The 8,230-nt window shown below is 40.7% G+C and overlaps 1 pseudogene; it reads right to left on the bottom strand.

Annotated features, from left to right (window-relative positions):
• Positions 1-6,184: 6,184 nt before the first annotated feature.
• Positions 6,185-8,030, bottom strand: LOC144220079 (uncharacterized; annotated as a pseudogene).
• Between the last annotated feature and the right edge of the window lie 200 nt (positions 8,031-8,230).

The following is an 8,230-nucleotide window of genomic DNA, read 5'->3' as shown; positions in this document are numbered from 1 at the left end:
TGCATTCTTTGCAACATTTCCCTCATAGAATCCCCCTCAGGATTTCTTGTAGGGCTAATTTAGTGGTGATGAATTCTTTTAATTTTTGTTTATTTGGAAAGACTTTTATCTGTCCTTCTATTCTGAATGACAGGCTTGCTGGATAGAGGATTCTTGGCTGCATATTTTTTCTGTTCATCACATTGAAGATTTCCTGCCATTCTTTCCTGGCCTGCCAAGTTTCTGTAGATAGGTCTGTCACCACTCTGATAGGTTTCCTTTTCCATGTTAGGGCTCTTTTATCCCTAGCTACTCTCAGAATTCTCTCTTTGTCCTTGTATTTTGCCAGTTTCACTATGATATGTAGCACAGAAGATCGATTCAAGTTACATCTGTGGGCTGTTCTCTGTGCCTCTTGGATTTCAATGCCTGCTTCCTTCCCCAAATTGGGGAAGTTTTCTGCTATCATTTGTTCAAGGACTCCTTCAGTGCCTTTCCCTCTTTCTTCCTCTTCTGGAATTCCTATGATATGGATATTGTTCTGTTTAATTGTGTCACTCAGCTCTGGAACTCTCCTTTCATGTTACTGAATCAATTTATCTCTCTTTCTCAGCTTCCTCTTTTTCTATAATTGTGTCTTCTAATTCACCTATTCTCCTCTCTGAATCTTCAATCCGTGCATTGGACGTCTCTATTTTATTATGTATCTCATTTATAGCATTTTAAAATTCATCACAACTATTTTTAAGCTCCATCGTCTTTGTAACAATAGTTTCTCTGATGTCTTCCATGCCTTTTTCAAGCCCAGTGATTAATTTTATGACTATTGTTCTAAATTCTTATTCAGTTATATTGCTTATATCTGTTTTGAGCAGTTTTTAGCTGTCATTTCTTCCTGGAATTTCTTTGGAAGAGAGTTCTTTCATTTTGTCATTTTCGTTCACTTTCTATTTCTTGTTAATTTTAAAAGCTTGTTATGCACTCTGCCACTGCGGGTGCTGCTGTATTAAAGAGGGCTCTTTGACTGTCCAGGGCCTGTCCGTTCAGGAAGTGTTCTTTCAATGGTGTCTCTCGGTTTCTCTTGTTGAGAGTTTGGTTATTTTATTTTTTTCCCTACTTGTAGTGGTATTTGGGAGTCCCAACCATGTGTACTTTGGCTGGTTTCTTGAGGTAGCCCTGGAAAAGAAAATAGACAGACAAGCACACAGCAAACAAAGGCACACAAATGCACAGACCAATCCAGCATAAACGCAAACCAAAAGAGAAATTAAAAAGAAAAGAAAGAAGAGTAAAAAAAGAGGAAGGAGGAAAAACAAATAATAAACATAAAACAAAAATAAAGAATAAAAGAAAAGAAAAAAGAAAGAAACCCAAAAGTCAAAGGACAGTCTGAAAGCATAAAACCAGAATTCCCAACTACAAATGAAAAGCAGTGTGTATGCAGTGCTGATGAAATAGCATATACAAAGAGAGAAATGACAGGGCAAGGAGGAAGGGAAATTGGACAATGATCAGACAGAGAGACTAAGAGGCTTAATTCAGAGAGAGAAAGAAACGAAGATAATGACTATAACAATAGTCAGAGAAACTATATAGTCTGATTAGTCCAGAGAGAGAGAGAGATAGAAAGGTAGCGGTGGAGGTGTGAGAGAATGGATTAAATATGACTCTTTAAGCAAACCAATGACCAAAGTGCCCAGTCCAGCAGAGTGGAGGGTTACAAATGAGACAACGGAAAATATATCTGAATAGAAAGAATTGATCTAGGATTAATCACGGCAGTGCATCCATGTTGGTCTTGCCCCGGGTTCCGGTAAAAAGAAAAAAAAAAGCAGCTCTCTAGCGGGGATGGGTGTGGTTTGGTGTAGGCAGGTCTTAGCCTCCGCTGCATCCTGCAGGCCACTTCCTGAGGTCCTGCCTTGGTGGTTGTGGGGAGAAAAACGGCAGTTCCCCAGTCCCTACTCCAACTAAGCATTGCAACTCACTCTTTTGGGTCTAATCTCCCTGTGCCGAGGGCATAGCCAAGGTAGGCCATGCTCTATGTCCCAAGCCTCGTTTCCAGATCTTAGTCCTCATGCCCCATTTAGACAGCGCAAAGTATAAACCTGCAGGCTGAGTCCCTCCGAACAGTTTCAAGCCTGTCGCCTCCCCACTGTGGATCAAGCTGAGCTAGAAGAGCAGTGGAGTGGCTTCAGGTGCTCCATTTCCCCTCCCCTGCTGTGGAGCAGAGGAGCAGTTTCTCCTGGTGTCACCTGGGACCCGGGTTTCCAGCTCAAGGTGAGTTGCACAGCAGGAATCTGGATCACTCTGTGTCCTGAGCTGAGGTTTTCTCTTCTCCAAGGATAGGGACAGTTCCTTGAGCAGTTTCAGCCACTCTTTCTTTTCCCCTTGACTCTCCGCGGCTCCCCACAAAGGGGGTTCCCTCCATTCCCTCCATGTCTCCAGGTCCCAGCCCATTTTTATCTTCCCCATTTTGCACTCACGCTAGAAGGTTGTTTTCTCAGCAGACTCTGTCTCCTTTTCCTCCCAAACTCCTGGATTCCGTAAGGGTTCCTATGGCTTCAGGCCTTCTCGGTTTGAGAGATGTGGGCAAGTGAAATGTACAGAGCTCCCTACTTCTCTGCCATCTTGCCTCCTCCCAGGAGGTCTGTCTTTGTTCTATGAAGACCTTAAACTAACTGGATAAGCTTCACTCACATTATGCAGTGTAATATGCTTTACTCAAAGTCCACCTGTTTGAATGTTAATCTCACCCAAAAAAACATGTTCACAGAAAGATCCAGAATAATATTTGATCAAATATCTCGGCACCATGGCCCAACCATGGCCAAAACAAGTTAACACATAAAATTAACTATCATACTCAAGACCCCAGGGCTAGACCCTAAATTTCCTGATTCCAAATCCACAAAGCCCCTTAACAGACCAAAGTTCATTTTAGGTTTAAACTGAGTCCATGTCAGCAAACATTTCAATTTCAACAGGGAGCAGTGTACAAAAGAATCAAGTCCTGAACTCCATCCTAGGTCCAAGGGTGCAAAGATGCTTTCTTCTGAAATGTATACCATATAAAGACAAAATGCGGTCGCTAAAAGATAGAGAGGTGAGAAAAAGTATGTGACTATGATCGTTTTAACAGTATCTTGCAGAGGTATTAAACTCGGTAAAATTGGAACAGAACATTTCTCTTTTGTTAAGCCGTTTCAATCTGGAATTTTCTAGGAGCTAAATTTTTTTTACTGAAATATTGTAAGAGAACATTAGACTGTTCACAATGTGATTTCAGAAGGACAACTCTTTTTATTTTTAAAAAATTTTAATTAAAAATTTTTAATGTTTATTTATTTTAGAGACAGAGCATAAGCAGAGGAGGGCAGAGAGAGCCAGAGATAGAATCTGAAGCAGGTTGCAGGCTCTGAGCTGTCAGCACAGAACCCAATGTGAGGCTCGAACCCATGAAACATGAAATCGTGGTCTGAGCCAAAGTCGGACACCTAACCAACTGAGCCACCCAGGTGCCCTAGGACAATTCTTTTTAAACAGTTAATGGTCTTTATAGAAAAGAATGGAAAGCTATCATAATATATTTCAGAACAGAATTAAGTCTTCTGCTTTTTTGGGCATTTTGTCAGAGAAGCTGGGGCAAGGCCAAGTTATCTGGAAAGAGCAGTCAATGAGCTCTATGAAGCTGGAGTTGGGGAGATGCGGAAGCACAGAAGGTGTGCCTGGCATGGGGAGGAGAAAAGGTGGTGGTGAAGAAGGGCATGGAGAAACAGCAGCGGTTCCCTCCCTTCCCTCCTTTTCATTCTCTTGTTTTTAGAAAACTATCTTTGCCCTCTCAATAGCACATAGTGGATGTTCAACAAATGTCTGCCAAAGAAATGATTGAGTTAAGTGCTAAGAAAAATGCAAAAGACAAATAACATACATCCCCCACCACGCATGCCTAAAACTGTGTAGAGGATCAGGATCCATATTTTTTTTTGTGAAGCTTCAATACATCTGTGTTCATTGCTGTAATCCACTTTTAGAATTACAACTTATAAAGGAACTAGAAGCAGAGCAGCAAGAACACCCCAAATTCAGCAGAAGAAGAGAAATAATAAAGATCAAAGCAGAAATAAACAATATAGAATTAAAAAAATCAGTTGAACAGATCAAGAAAACCAAGAGTTGGTTTTTTAGAATTACAACTTATGTATCTGTTCCAGCTTTAGGCTAGCCTGAACAATGGTGCTATGAGTAGTCTTGCATTCCTCTAGGAGTAAATTGCTGGGAGTAGAGTATGTGTATATTCAACTTTAGTAGATTATATGGAATTGTTTTTCCAAGAGATTCATCCAATTTACATTCCATCAGCAGTAGATGAAAGTTCCTGTTGCTCCACATCTTTACTACACTTGGTATAGTCAGACTTTCTAGTTTTTGCCAATCTCTTGGATGTGCAATGATATTTCCTTGTGGCTCTGATTTGCAATTCTCTGATTGCCTGTGAGACTGAGCACTTTTTCATATATCTTGGCCATTTAGGTATTTCTCTTCAGAGAAAGGCTCATTGAAACCTTTACCTGATTTTTTCTGGTGGGTTTTCTGCCTTGCTCTAATAATTTTTGAAGAATTCTTTAAATATTCTCCATGTTAGAGCTTTGCCAGTTATAAGTGTTGCAATGATTTTTTTTTCTAATTTTGTGGTTGGTTTGTCTTTTTATTGCCTTAACATATTTTTACAAAATATAATTCTTAACTATAGTGTAGTCACTTTTAGGTTTTCCCTTTTATGGTGTCTTTTATATCTCCCCCATCCAGAGATCATAAAGATATTTTCCTGTATTATCTTCTGAAAGTTTTCTAGTTTTTCCTTTCATATTTAGGATTATAATCCAACTGGAGTTTTGTGGGGGGTTTTTGTTGTTGTTGTTTTCTCGTTGTTGTTGTTTTTTTTTTTAGTTTTGGGTAGGATATCCAATTTCATTTTTTCTATATAGATAAGAATTATTCTAGAATCATTATTTTTATTTTTATTTTTTCTTAAGTAGGCTCCATGCCCAGCTGGTGGTGGGGGCAGCTTATATTCAAGACCCTGAGGTCAAGACCTGAGCTGAGATCAAGTGGCATACTTAACTGTCTGAGACACCCAGGTGCCACCATCATTATTATTTTTCTTAATGTGTATTTATTTGAGAGAGAGAGAGAGGGAGACAGAGGATCCAAAGCAGGCTCTGCATTAACAGCAGAGAGCCCAATGCAAGGCTTGAACCCACAAAATCACAAGATCATAACCTGAGCCAAAGGCAGACACTTAACTGACTGAGCCACCCAGGTGCCCCACCATCATTATTTTTTAAAGTATCCTTTCCTGGGGTGCCTGGGTAGCTCATTCAGTTAAGTGTCTGGCTCTTGATCTCAGCTCAGGTCATAATCTCATGGGTTAGTGAGTTTGAGCACCACATTGGACTCACAGACGGTGAGTCCAAGACGGTGCACAGACGGTGCTGAGCCTGCTTGGGATTCTCTCTCTCTCTGCCCCTCCTGTGCTCTTTCTTAAAATAAATAAATAAACTTTAAAAAGCAAAGTATCTTTTCCTCATTTCTCTTCAGTGCAACTTCTTTCATTTTCCAAGTGTTTATACATATGTAGGTCTAGGCATATGCATCTTCAATAAAAACACAATAATAAGCTAATACTTCTCCTAACATGATCCAACTATCCTACATACAACCAAAACCTTACTAACCCTTTAACCAGAAGAGGATGCAAAATTCTTGGGTAATATTTACTCTTCCTAGATACCTTATATTTTAAATACTACTATGTAGAATTAACAATACTTAAATATCGTATTATACAATAAATATATTCAAAAAATTTTTTATCAAAAATTTATTTTTTGACAGAGAGACAGTGTGAGCAGGGGAGTGGCAGAGAGAGAGGGAGATACCGAATCCAAAGCAGGTTCCAGGCTTTAAGCTGTCAGCAAAGAGCCCGATGCAGGGCTTGAACCCACAAACTGTGAGATCATGACCTGAGCCAAAGTCAGACACTTAACCGACTGAGCCACCCAGGTGCCCCACAATCAATACATTGTATGTTACCTGAAAAGAAATGAGAAAAGAGAGGTTTGCTTTATACACATACATAAAACACATACACCAAAATAAATAGGAAATACAATTATAGTCCTCATGTCTGTAATTGGTCACGTGGCTAGTGTCTATTCTCTTCCACTACCCACTCTATATTCCCTTTGCCTTCATCAACAACCTCATCTGGTCTTGGTTTCTTTCTTGGTGGAGTGACCAAAACCTTCATTTTTGAGGGGTATGTGCCATTATTAGTCCTGCCTGAATTCGGTTTTTGTGGTTTTCAATTCACTTTAATTCACAGAGTGAAGTAGCACTAAGAGATGCCCCAAGGGGTCTCCTATATTCCAGGCACACCCTTTCTTACCTCCACCATGGAGTAGCAGCTCCATGTCCCCTGGTAGCTCCAGTCCATCATAATAATTTCCTTCTTTGCCTGAATTTGAAGTACCCTGGAGGTAGTCTTAACTTCTCAGTCAAAGGAATCATTGCTGTGTCTCGTGGTGGAAGCATTGCTGCTTTGGAATTAAGACTTCTAGGTTAGCAGAGTATAAGGTCACAAATATAGGAAGCAAAAATTTTGCTATTGGGTCACTATGGGGAATAATGAATAGTGCCACTTTTATTTCCACCCCTCTCTTCCTGGACTAGTGAGGCTTGGCTATGGGAGAAACAGCATCATATACTGAATACTGATTGAGAGCATATACAACCTCTTTGGAGAACCTTATTCCAGTCCTGTAAGGTATTGCCACCTGATACTGTAACAGAGTAGTTAAAAAGTCATTCCAAGGGTGCTGGGTGGCTCAGTTGATTAAGCATCCAACTTTGGCTCAGATCATGATCTTGTGGTTCAGGAGTTTGAGCCCTGCGTCAGGCTCTCTGTTGTCAGTAGGGAGCCTGGTTCTGATTCTCTGTCCCACTCTCTCTGCCCCATCCCCACTTGTGCCCTTTCTCTCTCTCCCTCTCAAAAATAGACATTTTTTAAATAAGTCATTCCACTGTTATAGCAAGCCAGCTGCTTCAGGATGGTAGAGAACATGGAAAGACCAGTGAATTTCACGAGCATGGACCATTGCTACACTTCATTGATATGAAGTGAGTTCCTTGATCAGAAGCAATGCTGTTTGAAATACCATAATAGTAGGTAAGGCATTATTTAAGTTCATGGATGGTAGTTTTGGTAGGTGCATTGCATGAAGGGAAGGCAAATCTATATCCAGCTCACATCTGTCCCATTAGGAACAAGATGCTGCCCCTTCCATGATGGAAGTGGTCCAATATAATCAACCTCCCACCAGGTAATTGGGTGACCTCCTGGGAATGGTGGCATACCGGGAACTCAGTGCTGGTATCTGTTGCTGGCAAATTGGGCACTCAGTACAGCAGTAGCCAGATCAGCTTTGGAGAGCAGAAGTCCATGTTGTTGAGTCCATAAATAACTTTCATCTCTGCCTCCACTGCCACTTTGTTCATGAGCCCATTGGTCAATGACAGAGGTGGCTTTGAAAGAGGCTGTTATTCACAGAATGGGGCATCCTCTTCAATTGATTATTAAAATCCTCCTCTGGTGAGGTCACCCTTTCATGGGCATTGACATGACACACAGATATGTTCATATTTTTTACTAATCCAGAGAGATCTATTCACATACCTCTTCCCCAGACTTCCTTGTCATCAATGTTCCATTTTTGTTCCTTCCAAGTCCTTGATCCCAGCAAAACCATTGGCCACAGTCCGTCAATCAGTATATAATTGCATATCTGCCATTTCTCCTAACAAGACAAATGAACAAGGGTGTACTGCTCAAAGTGCTGCCCACTGGGAAGATTTCCCTTTACCACTGTTCTTCAGGATGTCCCAGAAAAAGGCTATAGTGCTGCAGTGGTGCCCACATATTACGCAGAACCATCTTTAAACCAGGCCTGAGTTTTCTCTTCTTTTATATTAAACCAAGGCAAGTCCCGCATTTCTAACTTGCTCACAGTGGACCATATTTTTGTCCATGTTTCAGCCAATCAAATTGTCAGAGCCCTTTCTAACCCCTAGAGCTGCAACATTCAACATAGAATCTCTGCTTAGTATGCCCACGTCAATAAATTTGCCCTGACCCAACTTTAGGTTTCTTCTACCATTATTTCACATACTTTATATCCATTTCCACACATAC

Source organism: Crocuta crocuta, unplaced genomic scaffold (assembly GCF_008692635.1).
Source record: "Crocuta crocuta isolate KB4526 unplaced genomic scaffold, BGI_CrCroc_1.0 scaffold209, whole genome shotgun sequence".
Lineage (NCBI taxonomy): Eukaryota > Metazoa > Chordata > Mammalia > Carnivora > Hyaenidae > Crocuta > Crocuta crocuta.
The sequence above is the reverse complement of the archived record's forward strand: the minus strand, read 5'-3'. Positions and strand labels throughout refer to the sequence as shown.